Below are 24,400 nucleotides of genomic sequence, written 5' to 3'. Positions count from 1 at the left end.
GACTGTCCTGGCGGATGTGTCCAGCGGCAACCAGACTGTCCTGGCGGATGTGTCCAGCGGCAACCAGACTGTCCTGGCGGATGTGTCCAGCGGCAACCAGACTGTCCTGGCGGATGTGTCCAGCGGCAACCAGACTGTCCTGGCGGATGTGTCCAGCGGCAACCAGACTGTCCTGGCGGATGTGTCCAGCGGCAACCAGACTGTCCTGGCGGATGTGTCCAGCGGCAACCAGACTGTCCTGGCGGATGTGTCCAGCGGCAACCAGACTGTCCTGGCGGATGTGTCCAGCGGCAACCAGACTGTCCTGGCGGATGTGTCCAGCGGCAACCAGACTGTCCTGGCGGATGTGTCCAGCGGCAACCAGACTGTCCTGGCGGATGTGTCCAGCGGCAACCAGACTGTCCTGGCGGATGTGTCCAGCGGCAACCAGACTGTCCTGGCGGATGTGTCCAGCGGCAACCAGACTGTCCTGGCGGATGTGTCCAGCGGCAACCAGACTGTCCTGGCGGATGTGTCCAGCGGCAACCAGACTGTCCTGGCGGATGTGTCCAGCGGCAACCAGACTGTCCTGGCGGATGTGTCCAGCGGCAACCAGACTGTCCTGGCGGATGTGTCCAGCGGCAACCAGACTGTCCTGGCGGATGTGTCCAGCGGCAACCAGACTGTCCTGGCGGATGTGTCCAGCGGCAACCAGACTGTCCTGGCGGATGTGTCCAGCGGCAACCAGACTGTCCTGGCGGATGTGTCCAGCGGCAACCAGACTGTCCTGGCGGATGTGTCCAGCGGCAACCAGACTGTCCTGGCGGATGTGTCCAGCGGCAACCAGACTGTCCTGGCGGATGTGTCCAGCGGCAACCAGACTGTCCTGGCGGATGTGTCCAGCGGCAACCAGACTGTCCTGGCGGATGTGTCCAGCGGCAACCAGACTGTCCTGGCGGATGTGTCCAGCGGCAACCAGACTGTCCTGGCGGATGTGTCCAGCGGCAACCAGACTGTCCTGGCGGATGTGTCCAGCGGCAACCAGACTGTCCTGGCGGATGTGTCCAGCGGCAACCAGACTGTCCTGGCGGATGTGTCCAGCGGCAACCAGACTGTCCTGGCGGATGTGTCCAGCGGCAACCAGACTGTCCTGGCGGATGTGTCCAGCGGCAACCAGACTGTCCTGGCGGATGTGTCCAGCGGCAACCAGACTGTCCTGGCGGATGTGTCCAGCGGCAACCAGACTGTCCTGGCGGATGTGTCCAGCGGCAACCAGACTGTCCTGGCGGATGTGTCCAGCGGCAACCAGACTGTCCTGGCGGATGTGTCCAGCGGCAACCAGACTGTCCTGGCGGATGTGTCCAGCGGCAACCAGACTGTCCTGGCGGATGTGTCCAGCGGCAACCAGACTGTCCTGGCGGATGTGTCCAGCGGCAACCAGACTGTCCTGGCGGATGTGTCCAGCGGCAACCAGACTGTCCTGGCGGATGTGTCCAGCGGCAACCAGACTGTCCTGGCGGATGTGTCCAGCGGCAACCAGACTGTCCTGGCGGATGTGTCCAGCGGCAACCAGACTGTCCTGGCGGATGTGTCCAGCGGCAACCAGACTGTCCTGGCGGATGTGTCCAGCGGCAACCAGACTGTCCTGGCGGATGTGTCCAGCGGCAACCAGACTGTCCTGGCGGATGTGTCCAGCGGCAACCAGACTGTCCTGGCGGATGTGTCCAGCGGCAACCAGACTGTCCTGGCGGATGTGTCCAGCGGCAACCAGACTGTCCTGGCGGATGTGTCCAGCGGCAACCAGACTGTCCTGGCGGATGTGTCCAGCGGCAACCAGACTGTCCTGGCGGTGGCGTCCAGCGGCAACCAGACTGTCCTGGCGGTGGCTTAAGATGCATTTTATTTACTTGGAATAAAACCATCAACTTTTAATTTCTGCCTTCTCTGATTCTTGAGTACTTCAATATTGCCCTGGTCAGTGTCACTACTGATGACATGACCCTCTGGGCTCCTGTGCGCTTAACAGATTCTCCTTGGGCCCATGTTCCAGTCAAGGAGCATGTTGTAGTACTCTGCATATCCACTGAAGGATACACAGACCTGTACAACAGCTGCCCATGGATATCTGGTTAAACTCCTTGGCCCTGTTGTGAGACCATGTACTGGTGCAGTGGGTCCTGTGTTCCTCTAGGACATGTCTTGGTTAAACTCATACAGTTGGGTTGCATCTGACTGTTCAGAAGTTCAGTGATGCTCTTTTCCACATTTGGGATAAATGTCCCCACAGGGCACCGTATGTTGATCCATTAGAAGCATGCCCCAATGTTGTAATGCATGCAATCATGTGGGGGCCACTTGGTATAATTTTCAGTTGCTACAATGGCCCTTTCGCCCTTTTCACATGATAGGGATGTCTTTAAATTCAGTCTGCGTTGATCATTAATGCCAATTGCGGTCTTTCATCCTTCACACATTGCCTGGATATGCAGTATGATTCTTCCACTGAGATCTGTTTTCAAAGTTTCTTTTTTTTTTTTTGAGCAGTGTGTATTGGCTAATTATCGACCTATATCTAATCTCCCTTTGTCTAAAGTTCTTGAAAAAATAGTTGCAGTTCAACTTTGATCATTTACATAGAAATAATCTCTTTGAAGAGTTTCAGTCAGGATTCAGAGTGCATCATAGCACAGAAACAGCACTGGTAAAAGTTACCAATGATCTCCTCTTAGCCTCTGATAGCGGACTTGTTTCTGTATTTGTCCTGTTGGATCTCAGTGCTGCATTTGATACGATCGATCACAGCATCTAGCACAACAGAGACTTGAACATGTTCTTGGGATTAACACACAATCATTGCAAATATTTATGATTTTATGAGAAACTTGACTTAATTTGAATTTCCCTGACTGGGGGTTGAATAAAGTATTTTTCTATTATATTCTATTCTAGCCACCTGAAAATCACTTATTTTAAGGCTTAAAACTCCACTTTCAAAATGGGACTTTCAAAGTTATAGCTAATTAGATATAATGCAAGTTTGGGAGACTGGACTGAAGAGAAGTTTTGGTGCAATCTGTTGGTTTCTTAGTCAGGAAATTGTTTTTGAATTGGCTCTGTGTGAATGAATTGGATTCATTTTTAAATTAATTAATTGGAATATGATTATGAAATGCCCTGAGATGACATTTGTTGTAATTTGTTGTAATTTGGCGTTATATAAATAAAACTGAATGGAATTGCAGGAAAAACATATCAAATGTGGAAAAAGGCTTATCTTGGAAACATTTTAAAAACTGACATTATTCTTGTGATGTCAACACTGATGTCATTTCACATCACCATTGATGTCACCTCTGATGTTGTTTGACTTCACAAATGTTATATAGGCCAGACATTTTCACTCCTTTTTCACAGTTCGTCAGGAGTTTATCTGAAGAAACACGTCCAGTTTTAGAAGCAAATTTGAAAGTCACAGTAAACGATTTTCACATCGCCTAAAAAAACAACACTTAATTACTATTATAAATAGTCATTTTGACAAACTCTTAAAAACAACACTTTATTACTATCTTAAATAGTCATTTTGACAAGCTCTTAAAAACAACAAGCAAAATGAGTCAAACCAAGATATCATCTGCTCAACTTCAGTGGTGTGACATGGTAGACGACGATTTACCTGAGGATTTCTACACATATACCATTACTTTTGGTGATAATGAAGGTTATGAGGAACCCTCCAACAAGTCAGAAAAAGAACAATGCCAGGCCTCTGAGGATTCCCCGTCTCCTCAAACAGTAAATGACGAAGAGAAAAAAGAACCATCCCAGGTCTCTACTGCGGCTGTGACTCCTCATTCCGAGGACGTCCAGCTTGTGCAGGATCATCCCCAGGCCTCCAAAGTTTGTCGCGTCACCTGGAAGTTTCCAAATTCACAAACCGACAAACAAGCCCAGGCCTCCAACAAATATAACATTACTTTTGGCAGTAACGAAAGTTATAAGCAACCCACCAACAGGCAGGAAATTTTAACATCAAGCCTAGGAAATGACCAGTTTGAAAAAGAACAATCCCAGGCCTCCTACAAATATAACATTACTTTTGGCAGTAACAAAGGTTTGGAGGAACCCACCAACAGATCAGAAATTTTAACATCAAGCTCAGAAAATGAGCTGTTGGAAAAGGAACAATCCCAGGTCTCTGCTGCGGCTGTGACTCCTCATTCCGAGGACGTCCAGCTTGTGCAGGATCATCCCCAGGCCTCCAAAGTTCGTTGCGTCACCTGGAAGTTTCCAATTTCACAAACCGAGGAGATTCCCTCTAATGCCTCTGCTGCCGACGAAGATTATGGATCAGAGAAATTACAGGAATCTTACCAACATAATAAGGACAAGATCAACTATTTATACCATCGGATGGATATTGTCAGGACTAAGCTGCTGAAAAAGAATTTCTTTCTAACACGAGAAAAAGACAGAAGAGTCGCAGCAGAGAATAGCTGCTCCATTTGGGAGGAAAAACTGAAGGACCTGGAAAACAGTTTGACATGTGAGCGTCATCTCCGTGAAAAGTGTGAGCAGGAGCTCAAGGAATGCAATGAAGTCATTGCAGAATTTTGTGAAACACTGAAACCACCAGTATCTGAAACTGAATATCAGTCAGTTGTGAAAGAGCTAGAGAGCTTGAAAGAACAACTCAAAGAAAAGACTGCCTCCAATATTGATCTTGCCTCCAAACTAAAGGCACAGGAGGAGGCAACAAAGACACAGGAAAAGAAGGTGGCAGAACTTATGAAGGCTGTATTTCAATTTCAATTCAATTCAATTTTATTTATATAGCGCCAGATTACAACAATTGTCATCTCAAGGCACTTAAGTAATATAGTCCAATTCAAGCCAATTGGAATTCAATTCATTGTAATCATAATCCAATTAATTCATATAGAGCCAATTAAAAAAAATCAATATCCTAGCTAAGGAAACCAACAGATTGCACCGAAACTTGTCTTCAGTCCAATCTCCCGTCCTGAGCCTGAGGCGACTGTGGAAAGGAACGACTCCCTTTTAACAGGAAGAAACTTCTGGCAGAACCAGACTCACGAAGGGTGGCCATCCACCTCGACCAGCTGGGGTTTGAGAAGACAGAAAAGAGGGAAAAGAGGGGGGAAAAACACCATAACACCATTCAAAGGATACCTGTTGGAACAGGGAAACACAAGTTAATAACCACAATAATGTCACATGTACATAAAATCAATTGTGAAATTAAACAGGGGGAAAAAGAGAGCAAAGGAGGAAAGGTGTGACAGATGAGGTCCCCCAGCAGTCTAAGCCTATAGCAGCTTAACTATGGGATGTTTCAGGATTACCTGAGCCATCCCTAACTAAAAGCTTTATTGAAAAGGAAAGTTTTAAACCTAATCTTAAAAGTGGAAAGGGTGTCTGCTTCCCGGACATTTACTGGCAGCTTATTCCACAAGAGAGGGGCCTGATAACTGAAGGCTCTACCTCCCATTCTACTTTTAGAAACTCTGGGAAGAACAAGTAAACCTGCAGTTTGGGAACGAAGTGCTCTGTTAGGAAAATACCTTACAATTAAATCTTTAAGATATGATGGAGCTCGGTCATTAAGAGCTTTATATGTGAGAAGAAGAATCTTAAATTCTATTCTGAATTTAACAGGGAGCCAATGAAGAGAAGCTAAAACTGGAGAAACATGATCTCTCCTGTTAGTTCTCATCAGAACTCTGGCTGCAGCATTTTGGGTCAGCTGGAGGCTTTTCAGAGAATATGTGGGACAGCCCAATAATAAGGAATTACAGTAGTCCAATCTTGAAGTAACAAATGCATCAACTAGTTTCTCTGCATCACCCTGAGACAGGATGTTCCTGATTTTAGCAATATTACGAAGGTGAAAGAAGCCAGTCCTAGAAACCAGTTTTATATGTGCGTCAAATGATAAATTCTGGTCAAAAATAACTCCAAGGTTCCTCACTGTAGAACTAGAAGCCAAGGAAATACCATCTAGAGTAACTATATAACTAGACAATTTCTCCCTGAAGCGCTCAGGTGCAAAGAGAACAACTTCAGTTTTGTCTGAATTTAAAAGAAGACAGTTCTGAGTCATCCAGGTCTTTATGTCTTTAAGACAGGCTTGTAGTCTGACCAACCTGTTGGTTTCATCTGGTTTCATAGATAAGTACAGCTGAGTATCATCAGCATAACAATGGAAATTTATGCCATGCTGTCTGATAATGTTATCTAATGGAAGCATGTATAAAGTAAAAAGAATCGGTCCAAGCAAAGAACCCTGAGGAACTCCATGACTTACTCCAACGTGTGAGGAAGATTCTTCATTTACAAGAACAAACTGGAATCTATCAGATAAATATGACTTAAACCAGCCTAATGCAGTTCCTTTAATCCCAATAAGATGTTCAAGTCTCTGTAACAGAATGCTGTGATCCATCCATCCATCCATCCATCATCTGCCGCTTATCCGGGGGTCGGGTCGCGGGGGCAGCAGCTTGAGCAGAGAAACCCAGACGTCTCTGTCCCCGGCCACTTCTTCCAGCTCTTCCGGGGGGACCCCGAGGCGTTCCCAGGCCAGCCGAGAGACATAGTCTCTCCAGCGTGTCCTGGGTCTTCCCCGGGGTCTCCTCCCAGTGGGACGTGCCCGGAACACCTCCCCAGGGAGGCGTCCAGGAGGCATCCTAACCAGATGCCCGAGCCACCTCATCTGACTCCTCTCAATGCGGAGGAGCAGCGGTTCTACTCCGAGCCCCTCCCGGATGACTGAGCTTCTCACCCTATCTCTAAGGGAGAGCCCAGACACCCTGCGGAGGAAACCCATTTCGGCCGCTTGTATTCGCGATCTTGTTCTTTCGGTCACTACCCACAACTCGTGACCATAGGTGAGGATGGGAACGTAGATTGACCAGTAAGTAGAGAGCTTCGCCTTCTGGCTCAGCTCCCTCTTCACAACGACGGGTCCGCCCGTCAATCTCCCGCTCCATTCGTCCCTCACTCGTGAACAAGACCCCGAGATACTTGAACTCCTCCACTTGGGGAAGGATCTCATTCCCGACCCGGAGAGAGCATTCCACCCTTTTCCGGCTGAGAACCATAGTCTCGGATGCTGTGATCGATCGTATCAAATGCAGCACTGAGATCCAACAGGACAAGTACAGAAACAAGTCCGCTATCAGAAGCTAACAGGAGATCATTGGTAACTTTCAGAAGTGCTGTTTCTGTGCTATGATGCACTCTGAATCCTGACTGAAACTCTTCAAACAGATTATTTCGGTGTAAATGATCACAAAGTTGAACTGCAACTATTTTTTCAAGAACTTTAGACAAAAAAGGGAGATTGGATATAGGTCGATAATTAGCCAACACTTCTTAATCAAGAGTAGGTTTTTTAAGTAAAGGTTTAATTACAGCAACCTTAAAAGTCTGAGGTACATATCCTATCAACAAAGATATTAATTAAATAAAATATTTCTATCCGTAATCATCAAGCCAGAAGAAAAAACAGAGCTGTACATCCTCCCAGAACTCCATTTAGATCAGATACGTCTTCCACCAAAGAACATAATAGCAGAAGAGCTGGCTTCACAAGTGGAAGTATCGAATCTAGAAGTGGAGGGAGTCAACAAAGCAGAACCACAAGGGATCCCTGAGCCACCAAAAGAGAACGTTACATCAAAGAAGCGTCGACGCAAGAACAAAAAGACGCCAGAAACCATTGTAAAGAACCAGCCGGAAGTCATCCAGGAACCTCAAGACACGGAGGACATTTCATCACCGATCCATATACAGGAACCAGAGAAGATTTCCGAACCTGTGGAAGAAAAAGAAATAGAAAGGGCTTCTGAAGACTCACAGGAAGTGATTCCATCAGATTTGGCTCATCAGGCTGGAGTGCCACAACCAGACGTGGTCCCACAACTGGTGAGTGACATCGAAATGGAATTAGTCCCACAACCAAAAGATGTCTCAAAGCCACCGAAAGAGAAAGTTTCTTCTAAAAAGCGTTGACGCAAAAACAAAAAGACGGTAGAGACCATTATAAAGAACGACCAGCCTGAAGTCATCCAGGAACCTCAAGACACTGAGGACATTTCATCACAGATCGTTGTCCAGGAACCACTTCCAGGAAACAATCAAGAAAGAACTTTCATTGTCATCGAAATGGAACCAACCTCTAAACATTCAGAGGACTCTCCAACATCAAACCCCTTACATGCCACAGAAGACATGTCTCTTAAACTTGCAGTACCAGAACAAGCAGTGGACAAGTTTAACCCCTCAGAAGAAAGACCAGAGCTGCCTTCAATGTGGAGGCGCTTCAAAAAATATATGACGCCAAAACATCGCCGACAACAACATCAAGAGAGAAAGTAGCGGCAGCATTTAGTATTCGCACATAAGACTAGTCAACCAATGAAATCTCTATACATCCTGTTACAGTAACATCAATAAAAATACTTAAAATGTAGATATCTTTTGTACGGCTCTATCTTTTCATCCTGAACAACTGCACTGTTTGAAAGTATCAGTGCATTGTTCTCACAACTGTTAAGAGCATTATTGTGTCATTCAAATAAGAATATGAATATGTTCCTACAAAAATTATTATTACATTGATTTATGTGTTTAAATAAAATAAAACATTGTAAAAATAAAAAAAGCTAAATTTGTTTGGATTCTTTTATCAAAATAAGAAACAGTTTTACTTGTCAATTAAAAGGTAATTTTCTGCAAAAGTTATTCTTCCGAGGACAAATAAGGTATTTCTTATATTGTTGAGGGTTTGATATCACCTTTTATTGTACATATTTATGCACTGTGCTTACATAGAGTTGATACACTCCTTTTTGAATGAAACAAGCATTGACTCCACAGTGTGAAGGGTTAGAACACTACATGCTTACAGGAGGAGTCAAAACAGGTCAAAACATTTGAACCATTAATAGATTTTACTCGTTATAAGATTAATTTCACTGTTTAGTGTCACGACAGCTGGAATGTACATCAGCATATGGATTAGTGTCTAACAGGAGGACTCCACTCTGGACGCACAATTTTCCTCTTGCCTGCGGAAGGATTAAAGATCTTGGACTTTCTATATGAAGACAGTGGAACAAAGAGTAGATTTTATTTACCAATCTGACAACATCATTTACAACTAAAAGTACTCTTCAACAGAACAGAACAATTCAGGAAACACTGATCAGCATCAACGCCTGAACTCATTCAGCAGTGTGGTGAAAACAGAAAAATACTGAAACTTCTCTGTTTAAAGGAGAAACTTTCAGCTGTGGGGCAAGATTTCCCTGCAGGTTCCTGATTTTCTCTTTGTTCGCTCAGTCTGTTGTTTTCTGTCCTCACTTTAGTCAACACAGTCCGACAGTAAAAAGCTCATTCTCTCTCTTTATCTAGTGTTTACATCACTGTGTCGACAGCACAGTTACACATGTATGCTGTTCAGTCAATGTTGACTTTTTATGCTGTTTCACATGTTCTGCTTTGAACATAAAATCTGACATCGTGGAGCTTTTATCATTAGCATCAAACATTTAAACATTGTTAGACATAAAAACATCCATTCACTCCATTCAAATTGTAAGAATGTTTGTGTCAGACATGAAAAACGGGATCACACTCCTCAGCATCCCTGGTAAGGTCTATTCGGGGGTACTGGAGAGGAGGAACCACATTTTCACAGTTTTCTGTGTAATGGTTCGTTATAAAAGAAGAGTCCACAAAGCCTGAGTAGCAGACCTGTGCTTCATCTTGACTTGAGGCATTTCAGGAGAAACTGTCTAGCAATTACAACCCCAGGGAGCCAACCAATGAATCTGGTTTTAATTATTGTCAAAACAGGTAAACTTTCTTTCACTTTAGTCTCATGGCATACTAATAACCATTTGAATGATAGAGGATCAATGTAAATAACTAAAATGATTTAATTTAAAATGACTCCTCCGCATGTGACCCATCCAGGTTGGTACCTGTTGAACACACACATGCACAGGGTCACACACTCATGGAGACAGATGCCACACACTGGAGCGGTGGGGCAGCCAATTACAGCGCCGGGGAGAGGGGGGGGGGGGGTACGGAGCCCTCCTCAAGGGCACCTCGGCCAGCCGTGGAGGTGGAGGTTGACTACCACTCCTCCAGTTGTCAGTCCACCAATTTTTATTTTTTTTGCGCTCTCTCTAACCACAGAGCCTGGCAGCTTGTGGGTACAGTGGGACACGTTACCCCGGCGGCTTTTGATTTACTACCAAACATACAAGTGGTTGCCGATAGGAAAAATGTTCAGTTTGGTTGAGGAGTGGAAAATAGGGGCCCTCATAAGAAGGTAAAAACTTCCGTACCTTGTTTTTCACCCTCTTGTTGCCTTTTATCAGGTACCAAACTGCATCACCAACTTTGTGTTGGACCTGACAAATATTTTTGTCGTACTGTCGTTTGGCCCGTTCAACAGATTTCCCTAGCACTTCCCGTGCCAGCTGGTGTGAGAGCTCTAGCCGTTCTCTGAGCCGCTGGACATACTGTGGAGGTGTGTTTGAGTGGTCAGTATCCGGGGGCAGACCTGCAACCAGGTCGATTGGCTCAGTTGTCTCTCTTCCAAAGAGCATCAAGTTAGGTGTCAGGCCTGTGGAGCTGTGTTTGGTTGCTCGATAGGCCGTCACTGCGTACGGAATCATGACATCCCAATCCCAATGGCAACGCTCTGCAGTAGTGGCCAATATTTTCTGCAGGGTGGCATTAAAGCGCTCCACTTGGCCGTCGGACTGCGGGTGAAAGGGTGTTGTTCGTGTCTTGTTAATCCCCAGCAGGGCGCACATCTCCTGCAACACTGCTGATTCAAAGTTGGTGCCCTGGTCGCTGTGCAGGCACTGTGGGGCTCCGTATCTGCATACCCACTCTGAGGCAATCTTCTCTGCCACTGTCACTGCTTGCTCATTGGGAACAGGGTAGGCCTCCACCCATTTGCTGAAATAGTCTTGTACGACCAGTATGTAGCTGTTTCGCCTCTCCGTTTCATTCAGAGGTCCCATCAAATCAACTACTATCCTCTCCATAGGAGCACCAACCCGCACTGTGCCCATGGCAGCCTGAGGAGTTTTCTTCGGACGAGCCTTTGCAGCGCAGCTGGTGCAGGTGCGGCACCAGAGTGTGACATCGTCCTTCATATTATACCAGAAGTACCTGGCCTTAAGGCGTGCAAGCGTCCTCTCCACCCCAAAGTGACCACCCACTGAGCCATCATGCATCTGTTGCATCACAGAGGTACGGTACTGGTGAGGCAGCAGGATCTGGGGATAGAACACGTGACCTTCTGCACAGTAGAATTTTCTCAGCAAGACTCCATCCTTCTGATAGAGTCGTTTCCATTGCGCCCAGTATGCTTTAGTAGCTGAGCTGCAGGGTGCTACGTCAGTCCACGATGGTCGGTCTCCTGCGTCCATCCACTTCCTCACTGGTGACATATCTGGGTCAGTTAGTTGGGCATTGCTCAACTGTTCTAGAGTCCAGCCGCAAAACAGGTTAGTGTGAAGTGGCTCACTCACCCTGTGGATGCTTGGACAGGTGGGGGCATAGCCGCAGCTGTCGTTGTCGGAGGTGTCCTCTACCCCCACTGCAGGTTGCTCTCCACAGCAACCACTTCAGCTGGAAAGTCATCTAAGCTGTACTGCACTGCTTTATGCTGATGCCGGACACTTAGATTAGGCTCTGGCACCGTACATGGGCACGACGATTCCCCAATCACTGGCGTCGGTGTCGAGAAACAATTCGCCATTGTCGAGGGGGTAGCCTAGCACAGGCGCAGATGTCAGCCGGCTTTTCAGTGTCTCGAATGCCTCTTGACATTCAGCTGTCCAGTCGAAGCGTGCATACTTTTTGGTGAGTTCATGAAGTGGCTTAGCAAGTGTGGCGAAATCCTGCACGAAACGTCTGTAATAGGACGCCAAGCCGACGAATTGCCGTACCTCTGAGATGTTTCTGGGTGTTGGCCACTCAACCACTTTCTGGATCTTTTGGGGGTCGGTGGCGACACCTCTGGCAGAGACGATGTGCCCCAGATAGGCCACTTGCTCCCGGAAAAGGCAGCACTTGGAAGGCTTCAGCTTGAGGTTGGCTTCATGTAGTCTGGTGAACACTTGGCTGAGTCGCTCCAGCATTTCAGTAGCATCCCGCCCCAGGACTATAATATCGTCAAGATACACCAAACACGTCTCCCACTGCAGCCCAGCCAGAACACGATCCATAAGTTGCTGGAACGTGGCCGGCGCGTTGCAAAGCCCAAACGGCATCACATTCCACTCAAAGAGCCCTTTCCGTGTGCAGAAAGCAGCAGCTTTGCGGGCCCTTGGTTTCATCTCCACCTGCCAGTAGCCTGATGTTAAGTCCAATGTGCTGAAGTACTTGGCAGTGGAGAGTGTGTCTAGAGTGTCCTGGATGCGTGGTAAGGGATAAGCGTCCTTGAAAGTCCGTTCATTTAAAGGTCGGTAATCCACACATAACCGTGAGCTCTGATCTTTCTTTCTTACCATGGCCCAGCTGCTGTTGCTGTTTTGGGCTACACCGTTCTCAAGGCTTTGCTGCACCTGTTGGTCTGCTGCAAGCTGTTTGTCACTGGCCATCCTGCGTGGCGGCTGTTTTATAGGTGGCCCAGGGGTGGTCAGGATATCGTGCTGCACAAGGCTAGTGCGGCCGAGATCGGTGGGCCCCGTGGAGAACACGTTGCTGTATGATTGCAGCAGGCTGGCCACCCTTCTATGGTCATCCTCTGACAGGCTGGCACAGCTCTCAGTGTAAAGGGACTGCAGGTGACTGGGGAAAGAAACAGAGTCAGAATTAACAGGCTCGGACACTGTTAAGGCCTCCCTTTGCTGAAGCTCTACCTCTCCCATAACCTTTGCTGGCTGAAGGAGGCCGGCCACAGACCCTTTCAGTCTGGACTCGACAGGAATAGAGTCAAAGTGGTGGAGAGGCAGCACATTTCTCTGAGCAGCAGAGTCTAGCAGAGCACACATTTCCAGTCCATGTACTAGTATTTTAACACTCATTTCACCTTCCAGGCCGCTGGTGCAGGTAACCACGGTGCCGGGACGGAGAACTGGGGTCAGGTCGACACTCGGGGTGTGCGGTTTGGGTCGACGAGGAGAAGGGCAGTTCCTCTGTATATGTCAGTTGTGACAGATGATCTCGGCTGAGGTCATCTCAACATTTCTGTTTTTCTTTGGCAGCCACTGCTGGCGAAATCTCGGTTTCCTGTTTGTTGGGTTGGTGGACCTCATAACTTCCCCTCCTAGTTCATCACACAGCATCACACCTGTATCTTCGCGTACCGTTGCTGCCCTGGCTCTCCGCTCTGATGAACCGCGTTGACCTGGCTGCATCAGCTGGGTGACCGCTCTGGCAGCCCTTCTGGTCATCTCGTACCGGTGTGCTACTTCGTATGCTCTGGCCAGGGTGCGTGGCTGCTCCTCCAGTAGTCTTTGAACCACTTCAGCATCAGCCAAGGCGTTAGTGAAGATCTCCAGACTGATGGCGTCCTGTTCCCGCTCTGTACGATCTGCATACACAATGGAAACTTAATCGTAGATATCATCCCTCAGACTGTGCAGAGCCTCACTCGTCCCTCTCACTCTCTGTCTCAGTTCAATGCCTATGGCTGCTGCATGCTCCGAACATGGCCCATAGGCGGCATCCACTTCATCCACAATACACTGGTAACTCCACCGAGTAGATCTGGGGTTTTTGTGGACAATAGCACCAGCAGCACCAGTCAGGCTAAATCTGAGCTGCACGGCCATGGTCTTCTCTGACCAGTGGTTGGCCTGAGCACAGCTCTCAAACAGGTAGAGAAAGGCTTTCCATGACCCCGACCCATCAAAACGACCTGGCTGTAAGGTGGGGATTCTCTCTCTCTGCCCATACTGTTCATCATCGCTACTGTCCATAAAATCACCGCCACACATCATGTGAGAGGAAGGACGTTGTGGGGCAGGCTCGGCCCTTCTCCAGCTAGGCTGTGAATATCCTCTGGAGTCATGCTCTTTACCCCGGTGAAATGGTGCATCACTGGGAGGGGCAGAGTAACAACCATTAGCCCGTTCTGCATAAACGTGTCTCACAGACTGGGACATACAAGGTGTGAAGGGGGGCACAGAAGACTGGGAGACTGGTGTATGGGCCAGAGTGGCTGGGTTCATGCTGGCATGCACATTGTTTGCAGGGGAAAAGGGGTTCGCTGGCCGTCCATCAAAAGTCTGTTTAAAGTCATTGTTCATGTCGTAATGTACGGCTACAGCTGGGGTAGAAACCATATTTCCAGGGCCAACCCAACAGTATTGAGGGGGAACCATAGACTCACCGACCGCTGCGCCGTCCTGCTTTGCTGGCGTGTGGAAGGGATTAGTCAGTGCTGAGGGTGGTGGGGTCGGTAGCCATGTCCCGCTGAGCAGCGCTGTCTTTGGACGGGCTGCCGCTTCACCTGCGGCTAGCTCCGTTGCTCCGGCGGTTAGCTCCATGCTAACTAGAAACGGGTTATAACTCTCCCCGCCGGCGACACATCTGCTGCCAGTTGAATCAACAGAGTCCGTTATGTCCGTTAAAAACGGATTGGTGCTTACGTTTGGGCTAATGAGCTCCCCGTGTCTTTCAAAAAAATTGCCGCGTGTCGCCATGCTCTCTCGCGTTCACAGCTCTTCTTCTCACTTTTAGCCAACTTTTAAATCCCGGACGAGCCCCCAGTGTTACCTTCTTAACCCCCTGCCTCCGAAACGTAGTTCTGGGTAGTAAGGAGCTGGTCTTTATTTTCTGGCTCGTTACCGGTAACTGGCAATCATAGGGTCCGGGCCAAAGTGTGGGGCGAAATGAGAACGGAGTCAAGGCTTTTTTGTGCGGAACGCAGGTTTTATTCCATCAATCTTTTTTTATCGACTCTCTCCCTACACACGTACGTCACACACACACAGACACCGTCTTAAAGGGGCAGGGCTGGACGGTGACACCGTGTTCTGAAGACATGGCAGCAATATGTTTAAGATATCAACGATTTATTGATTTATTGGTGAAACTACTCGTCCCTGGGTGGAGTCGAACCACCAACCTTTCAGTTAACAGCCGAACGCGCTGGCCGATTGCGCCACAGAGACTCTGTCAGCAACATTCACAGCCCTTATAACCCGTATCAACGCGACGTGTATTTGGAATGTTTTGGAGGTGCACGTCAGGCTACGGCGTAGGGGTCCACATCCACGTCGTAGCTACATCGTCGAAATGACGGAGAAGTATAAACTACGTTTTAGAGATCAGTAAGTCTAGAGTGTGCCCCCTATTCTGTGTGGCCTCTGCTACATGCTGAGTCAGCCCAAAGTTGTCCAGAGTGTTACTCAGGTCTTTAGTCCCTTTGTCCTGAGGGTTGTCCATGTGGATGTTAAAATCACCAACAATAATTACACAGTCAAAATCAACACAGATCATAGACAGCAGTTCACTGAGGTCATCAAAAAAGTCTGCACATTATCTGGGGGGCCTGTAAACATTCAGAAACAGGACTCCGGATGAGGCCTTGAGCTGTATAGCCATATATTCAAGGGACTGAAAACTTCCAGGAGATAACTGCTGACACTGAAATGATTCATTAAATAAGACTGCGACCCCTCCTCCTCTCCTGCTCACTCTGGCCTCACTGATAAAACTGTAACCTGGAGGTGTCGACTCAATGAGAACAGCAGCTCTGTTATTTTGGTTAATTAAGAACATTTTCCCAGCTAAATAGACTCATAGATATGAACAGTATCCACAACATTTTATTCTGTCAGCTGACAACAGCAGAAGATTTACCAACAGCTGCTAATGATGAGGGAAATGTTTTCTATTTCCATAAATCACCTTCATTTTTTGTCCTTTTCAGCAGCCGCTGATCACTCCCAACCTCAGAGACCGACTGAGAGTCGACGAGCAGAGGATGGATCAGCGTCTTCTCTAAACTGGGACTAGCAGGAGGATTAATAGCAGTTGCAGTAGCTCTGTTGATTATACTCATCTCGAGTCGTTGTTTCACTAATTCAAACTAAAAATCAGTGCCTGAGAGGCTCCTGCAGAAAAGAACCTTAATAACCTCTAATCATTCCAGTAGATGGTAGTAATGCTCCTCACACAGCTGATGTGTTCGCTGACATCAAACTGTAGTGGTTCACAGGAAGTGATGTTTTTCTTTCTAATGACACAGACAGTCAGTGGGTCTACATGATGAGATTAACTCGATTATAGCTATAGTTGGGTTATGCTCCTTATCTGAGCAAGGGTAATTATCCTTGGATATATGGCGGTGAATGAATCGAATCACTGGTACAAAGCACGTCTCAGTACGACAGGTGGCGCTGTGCCCATTTCATCTATCGCTAATAGAGCAACTTCCGGTTGACGTCTTCACCACCACCACCAACAACAGCAAAACTAAGGCAGAGCAAGATGAAGCTACGTCCTCTACATTTTGTTTGTGATGAGCATGTGCAGCCTTTTTTGAGACTTTTTTGATGACCTCAGTGAACTGCTGTCTATGATCTGTGTTGATTTTGACTGTGTAATTATTGTTGGTGATCTTAACATCCACATGGACAACCCTCAGGACAAAGGGACTAAAGACCTGAGTAACACTCTGGACAACTTTGGGCTGACTCAGCATGTAGCAGAGGCCACACAGAATAGGGGGCACACTCTAGACTTACTGATCTCTAAAACGTAGTTTATACTTCTCCGTCATTTTGACGATGTAGCTACGACGTGGACGTGGACCCCTACGCCGTAGCCTGACGTGCACCTCCAAAACATTCCAAATACACGTCGCGTTGATACGGGTTATAAGGGCTGTGAATGTTGCTGACAGAGTCTCTGTGGCGCAATCGGCCAGCGCGTTCGGCTGTTAACTGAAAGGTTGGTGGTTCGACTCCACCCAGGGACGAGTAGTTTCACCAATAAATCGTTGATATCTTAAACATATTGCTGCCATGTCTTCAGAACACGGTGTCACCGTCCAGCCCTGCCACTTCAAGACGGTGTCTGTGGGTGTGTGACGTACGTGTGTAGGGAGAGAGTCGATAAAAAAAGATTGATCGAATAAAACCTGCTTTCCGCACAAAAAAGCCTTGACTCCGTTCTCATTTCGCCCCACACTTTGGCCCGGACCCTACGATTGCCAGTCAAAATAAAGACCAGCTCCTTACTACGGTTCGGAGGCAGGGGGTTAAGAAAGTAACACTGGGGGCTCGTCCGGGATTTAAAAGTTGGCTAAAAGTGAGAAGAAGAGCTGTGAACGCGAGAGAGCATGGCGACACGCGGCAATGTTTTTGAAAGACACGGGGAGCTCATTAGCCCAAACGTAAGCACCAATCCGTTTTTAACGGACATAACGGACTCTGTTGATTCAACTGGCAGCAGATGTGTCGCCGGCGGGGTCTGTTGGTTTCCTTAGCTAGGATATTAATTTTTTTAATTGGCTCTATATGAATTAATTGGATTATGATTACAATGAATTGAATTCCAATTGGCTTGAATTGGACTATATTACTTAAGTACCTTGAGATGACAATTGTTGTAATCTGGCGCTATATAAATAAAATTGAATTGAATTGAAATTGAAATACAGCCTACATAAGTTCTGCCACCTTCTTTTCCTGTGTCTTTGTTGCCTCCTTCTGTGCCTTTAGTTTGGAGGCAAGATCAATATTGGAGGCAGTCTTTTCTTTGAGTTGTTCTTTCAAGCTCTCTAGCTCTTTCACAACTGACTGATATTCAGTTTCAGATACTGGTGGTTTCAGTGTTTCACAAAATTCTGCAATGACTTCATTGCATTCCTTGAGCTCCTGCTCACACTTTTCACGGAGATGACGCTCACATGTCAAACTGTTTTCCAGGTCCTTCAGTTTTTCCTCCCAAATGGAGCAGCTATTCTCTGCTGCGACTCTTCTGTCTTTTTCTCGTGTTAGAAAGAAATTCTTTTTCAGCAGCTTAGTCCTGACAATATCCATCCGGTGATATAAATAGTTGATCTTGTCCTTATTATGTTGGTAAGATTTCTGTAATTTCTCTGATCCATAATCTTCGTCGGCAGCAGAGGCATTAGAGGGAATCTCCTCGGTTTGTGAAATTGGATACTTCCAGGTGACGCAACGAACTTTGGAGGCCTGGGGATGATCCTGCACAAGCTGGACGTACTCGGAATGAGGAGTCACAGCCGCAGCAGAGACCTGGGATTGTTCCTTTTCCAACAGCTCATTTTCTGAGCTTGATGTTAAAATTTCTGATCTGTTGGTGGGTTCCTCCAAACCTTTGTTACTGCCAAAAGTAATGTTATATTTGTAGGAGTCCTGGGATTGTTCTTTTTCAAACTGGTCATTTCCTTGGCTTGATGTTAAAATTTCCTGCCTGTTGGTGGGTTGCTTATAACTTTCGTTACTGCCAAAAGTAATGTTATATTTGTTGGAGGCCTGGGCTTGTTTGTCGGTTTGTGAATTTGGAAACTTCCAGGTGACGCGACAAACTTTGGAGGCCTGGGGATGATCCTGCACAAGCTGGACGTCCTCGGAATGAGGAGTCACAGCCGCAGTAGAGACCTGGGATGGTTCTTTTTTCTCTTCGTCATTTACTGTTTGAGGAGACGGGGAATCCTCAGAGGCCTGGCATTGTTCTTTTTCTGGCTTGTTGGAGGGTTCCTCATAACCTTCATTATCACCAAAAGTAATGGTATATGTGTAGAAATCCTCAGGTAAATCGTCGTCTACCATGTCACACCACTGAAGTTGAGCAGATGATATCTTGGTTTGACTCATTTTGCTTGTTGTTTTTAAGAGCTTGTCAAAATGACTATTTAAGATAGTAATAAAGTGTTGTTTTTAAGAGTTTGTCAAAATGACTATTTATAATAGTAATTAAGTGTTGTTTTTTTAGGCGATGTGAAAATCGTTTACTGTGACTTTCAAATTTGCTTCTAAAACTGGACGTGTTTCTTCAGATAAACTCCTGACGAACTGTGAAAAAGGAGTGAAAATGTCTGGCCTATATAACATTTGTGAAGTCAAACAACATCAGAGGTGACATCAATTGTGATGTGAAATGACATCAGTGTTGACATCACAAGAATAATGTCAGTTTTTAAAATGTTTCCAAGATAAGCCTTTTTCCACATTTGATATGTTTTTCCTGCAATTCCATTCAGTTTTATTTATATAACGCCAAATTACAACAAATGTCATCTCAGGGCATTTCATAATCATATTCCAATTAATTAATTTAAAAATGAATCCAATTCATTCACACAGCCAATTCAAAAACAATTTCCTGACTAAGAAACCAACAGATTGCACCAAAACTTCTCTTCAGTCCAGTCTCCCAAACTTGCATTATATCTAATTAGCTATAACTTTGAAAGTCCCATTTTGAAAGTGGAGTTTTAAGCCTTAAAATAAGTGATTTTCAGGTGGCTAGAATAGAATATAATAGAAAAATACTTTATTCAACCCCCAGTCAGGGAAATTCAAATTAAGTCAAGTTTCTCATAAAATCATAAATATTTGCAATGATTGTGTGTTAATCCCAAGAACATGTTCAAGTCTCTGTTGTGCTCGATGCTGTGATCGATCGTATCAAATGCAGCACTGAGATCCAACAGGACAAATACAGAAACAAGTCCGCTATCAGAGGCTAAGAGGAGATCATTGGTAACTTTTACCAGTGCTGTTTCTGTGCTATGATGCACTCTGAATCCTGACTGAAACTCTTCAAAGAGATTATTTCTATGTAAATGATCAAAGTTGTTCTGCAACTAGTTTTTCAAGAACTTTAGACAAAGGGAGATTAGATATAGGTCGATAATTAGCCAATACACACTGCTCAAAAAAAAAAAGAAACTTTGAAAACAGATCTCAGTGGAAGAATCATACTGCATATCCAGGCAATGTGTGAAGGATGAAAGACCGCAATTGGCATTAATGATCAACGCAGACTGAATTTAAAGACATCCCTATCATGTGAAAAGGGCGAAAGGGCCATTGTAGCAACTGAAAATTATACCAAGTGGCCCCCACATGATTGCATGCATTACCACATTGGGGCATGCTTCTAATGGATCAACATACGGTGCCCTGTGGGGACATTTATCCCAAATGTGGAAAAGAGCATCACTGAACTTCTGAACAGTCAGATGCAACCCAACTGTATGAGTTTAACCAAGACATGTCCTAGAGGAACACAGGACCCACTGCACCAGTACATGGTCTCACAACAGGGCCAAGGAGTTTAACCAGATATCCATGGGCAGCTGTTGTACAGGTCTGTGTATCCTTCAGTGGATATGCAGAGTACTACAACATGCTCCTTGACTGGAACATGGGCCCAAGGAGAATCTGTTAAGCGCACAGGAGCCCAGAGGGTCATGTCATCAGTAGTGACACTGACCAGGGCAATATTGAAGTACTCAAGAATCAGAGAAGGCAGAAATTAAAAGTTGATGGTTTTATTCCAAGTAAATAAAATGCATCTTAAGCCACCGCCAGGACAGTCTGGTTGCCGCTGGACGCCACCGCCAGGACAGTCTGGTTGCCGCTGGACGCCACCGCCAGGACAGTCTGGTTGCCGCTGGACACATCCGCCAGGACAGTCTGGTTGCCGCTGGACACATCCGCCAGGACAGTCTGGTTGCCGCTGGACACATCCGCCAGGACAGTCTGGTTGCCGCTGGACACATCCGCCAGGACAGTCTGGTTGCCGCTGGACACATCCGCCAGGACAGTCTGGTTGCCGCTGGACACATCCGCCAGGACAGTCTGGTTGCCGCTGGACACATCCGCCAGGACAGTCTGGTTGCCGCTGGACACATCCGCCAGGACAGTCTGGTTGCCGCTGGACACATCCGCCAGGACAGTCTGGTTGCCGCTGGACACATCCGCCAGGACAGTCTGGTTGCCGCTGGACACATCCGCCAGGACAGTCTGGTTGCCGCTGGACACATCCGCCAGGACAGTCTGGTTGCCGCTGGACACATCCGCCAGGACAGTCTGGTTGCCGCTGGACACATCCGCCAGGACAGTCTGGTTGCCGCTGGACACATCCGCCAGGACAGTCTGGTTGCCGCTGGACACATCCGCCAGGACAGTCTGGTTGCCGCTGGACACATCCGCCAGGACAGTCTGGTTGCCGCTGGACACATCCGCCAGGACAGTCTGGTTGCCGCTGGACACATCCGCCAGGACAGTCTGGTTGCCGCTGGACACATCCGCCAGGACAGTCTGGTTGCCGCTGGACACATCCGCCAGGACAGTCTGGTTGCCGCTGGACACATCCGCCAGGACAGTCTGGTTGCCGCTGGACACATCCGCCAGGACAGTCTGGTTGCCGCTGGACACATCCGCCAGGACAGTCTGGTTGCCGCTGGACACATCCGCCAGGACAGTCTGGTTGCCGCTGGACACATCCGCCAGGACAGTCTGGTTGCCGCTGGACACATCCGCCAGGACAGTCTGGTTGCCGCTGGACACATCCGCCAGGACAGTCTGGTTGCCGCTGGACACATCCGCCAGGACAGTCTGGTTGCCGCTGGACACATCCGCCAGGACAGTCTGGTTGCCGCTGGACACATCCGCCAGGACAGTCTGGTTGCCGCTGGACACATCCGCCAGGACAGTCTGGTTGCCGCTGGAGGCCTCTTTCAGTGCGGTCATGAGGTCATTTAATCTTGCGCTGCCCTTTGACGCCTTAACTTCAACTTCATTTGTTTCCAGTTGCACTGAAAGAAACAGGCATACAAGACCACTTAAATACACCTTAATCTCCAAGTCCCACTACTTTGACCTGGAACTTTGTTAGCTTAACCAAGTTATCCACATTGTTGTAATAACTGAGAACAAGAACAAGGCTTTCTCAGGAGCTGCTTCAAACACCAAATGAAGCTGTCCCCACACCACAGAAATTTTATTTCAAATTTTTTTATGTAAACATGAAAAGCTGCTTTAAATGAAACAGTCGCATATAATTTCTAAGTATTAAATTCTTCTGCTGTAAGAAGCCAGGATAAATGTTCAGTTGGTCACAGATCTTGCTCACCTTCTTCAACATTTTTCACCAACATGGAATCCATCGACTTAAGAAGGCCAAGGTTTGTCTTGGGAGAAACATCATTGGATGACCAGTCTGTAAGGAAACCAAGAAATATTGTCAGAAAGAAGCTCAAAAGAGTTGATGCTATTGATTTACTGACCATTTTCATTCCTCTGCAGCACATAAGATCTTCCATTTGTTCCAACAACTGGCAAACACCAGCCTATGGACAGATAATTCATTAAAGTTTCATGTTTCTGCAACTTCATGGAACAACATAAACAACCTCACCCTGACACATCAGATTAACATAAAACCCATTACAACCAAAAAATTATTATACAAGGGAAATATATATATTTACGTAAAGAACACTAAAACACAAACCTCTGGTTAACCATATTGTCAGACCACAAATTATCTGGACCCAAACAGCTCCCATTGCTTCAGTTTAAACATAAAAATGCAACAGGCAAGTTTTAAAAAGTTCATCTGGCAGGTATCACAGCTGTTCCTCATAGGTCTAATTGGCTTTCAACTCAGAGAAGACATGCAGGATTCGATGTACCTTGGAATTTGGAAATTGGGACTCATAATTTATCATATTTGTTTCACAAAGTGGGTAAAGAAATCACAGCAACCTTAGGTTTGCTTTGCTGCTTTGTTACAAAGAACAAACAATTATGTAGTTGATTAAACTGAAGAAAAAATTTTATTTGAATGAGGCATAAAGTGGGAGGAGACCCCGGGGGAGACCCAGGACACGTTGGAGAGACTATGTCTATCGGCTGGCCTGGGAACGCCTCGGGGTCCCCCCGGAAGAGCTGGAGGAAGTGGCCGGTTACAGAGATATCTGGGTTTATCTGCTCAAGCTGCTGCCCCCGCGACCCGACCCCCGGATAAGCGGCAGATGATGGATGGATGAGGCATAAAGTACTTTTATGCCTTATTAAATCAATAATGAAAGAAAGCTTTAATATTACACTTTTTAGTTGAAATATAAGTGAAGAGATAATGGAGTATATCTAATCAACTTAAGATGGTGTTTTCTTTGATTTCTCAGTCTGAACTTCTAAGTTCCCAGTTGTTAGTGAATGCAGCATCAGGTTTTCCTGTGACAGACATATCATCAAACCAATCAGATTACTGAACTCTTACCTATAATTCCTATAATACTTGATTCCAGGTGCTTTTTCTGTGTACAAGTGAGTTTAACACAATAAAGAAACAAGGTTTGTCCTTAAAAGATACCTGAGAAATAGTTGCATTACTGTGGTAAAAGCTCTCCAATCTCATAAACACCTGATACAATAACTGTGAATATAGGGAATTGTTAGATCAGAACTAGGACATGTTCTTGATAAATACTTTACTTTACTTCTCTGCAAAATTTCTTCTTATGTCTTTTCGGCAAAAATTAAAATAAGACCAAATGTTGGTAATGAATCAAGAAAAATTCTAATGAATCCTATGTGAATCATGATTTGGTGTTTTGTTTTTTTCACTGAATCACAATGAAAATTTGAGATATTTCACAATGAAAATACAGTTTAGCAGAAGCCGGAGTAAAAAGTCATGGTCAGCTGTCTTCATCTGGAGAAAATGTTGGTTGTCGTAAAAAGTGGAACCAGAATTGGCAACTTTTAATGAAAGAAATTTGTTCTTTAAATTAAATGTAAAATATTCACACCCACCTGTGCTCTAATTCAAGTGTTCAGATGCCCCAAATAACCAATAAATTACAGTTTTGTATCATAAAGTTTTTTCCTGAGAATCATTGATCAGGTCAAAAATATATTTCTTAATGCCAGCTTTTCAAACAGCTCCAACACTTGGCATTCCAGATCCTCATGAACCTTTCATACAGGCAGTTGATGAGAAGCATGGTTGCATGACATCTGTTCTTATGCAGGAACATGGGGGCAGGCAAAGGCCAGTGGCGTATTTCTCAGCAAAATTGGACTCTGTGGCTGCAGGCCTGCCTGGTTGTCTTCTTGCTGTTGCAGCTGCAGAGAAAGCTGTCCTGGCCTCTCGTGATATTGTAGGCTACACTAATTTGACTGTTTTGGTTCCTCAGTAATGCAACAACTAAAGTACTGCTGACAGAAATAATTCCTAGATGGGGCATTCTAGAGATGATCAGCAGTGATAATGGCAGACACTTTGTAAACACAGCATTGACTGAGGTTGGTAAGTTCCTTGGAATAAGCTTGCACACAACATTGTGCTTATCATCCACAGAGTGGAGGTGCTGCGGAAAGAGAAAGTGGTACATTAAAGACCAAGTTATCCAAATGTTGTG

The 24,400-nt window shown here is 46.2% G+C and overlaps 2 non-coding genes across 2 annotated transcripts; one reads left to right on the top strand and one right to left on the bottom strand.

Moving 5' to 3' along the window:
- Window positions 1-15,084: 15,084 nt before the first annotated feature.
- Window positions 15,085-15,158, bottom strand: trnan-guu (transfer RNA asparagine (anticodon GUU)). The gene has a single exon. It is a non-coding gene; the product is annotated as a tRNA-Asn (tRNA).
- A 1,737-nt stretch (window positions 15,159-16,895) lies between these two features.
- Window positions 16,896-16,969, top strand: trnan-guu (transfer RNA asparagine (anticodon GUU)). Its single transcript has one exon. It is a non-coding gene; the product is annotated as a tRNA-Asn (tRNA).
- Window positions 16,970-24,400: the final 7,431 nt, after the last annotated feature.

Source organism: Leuresthes tenuis, unplaced genomic scaffold, assembly GCF_036924035.1.
Source record: "Leuresthes tenuis unplaced genomic scaffold, fLeuTen1.0.hap1 SCAF_19, whole genome shotgun sequence".
Classification (NCBI taxonomy): domain Eukaryota; kingdom Metazoa; phylum Chordata; class Actinopteri; order Atheriniformes; family Atherinopsidae; genus Leuresthes; species Leuresthes tenuis.
Note: the sequence above shows the minus strand (reverse complement) of the source record. Positions and strands in the feature narration are given on the sequence as shown.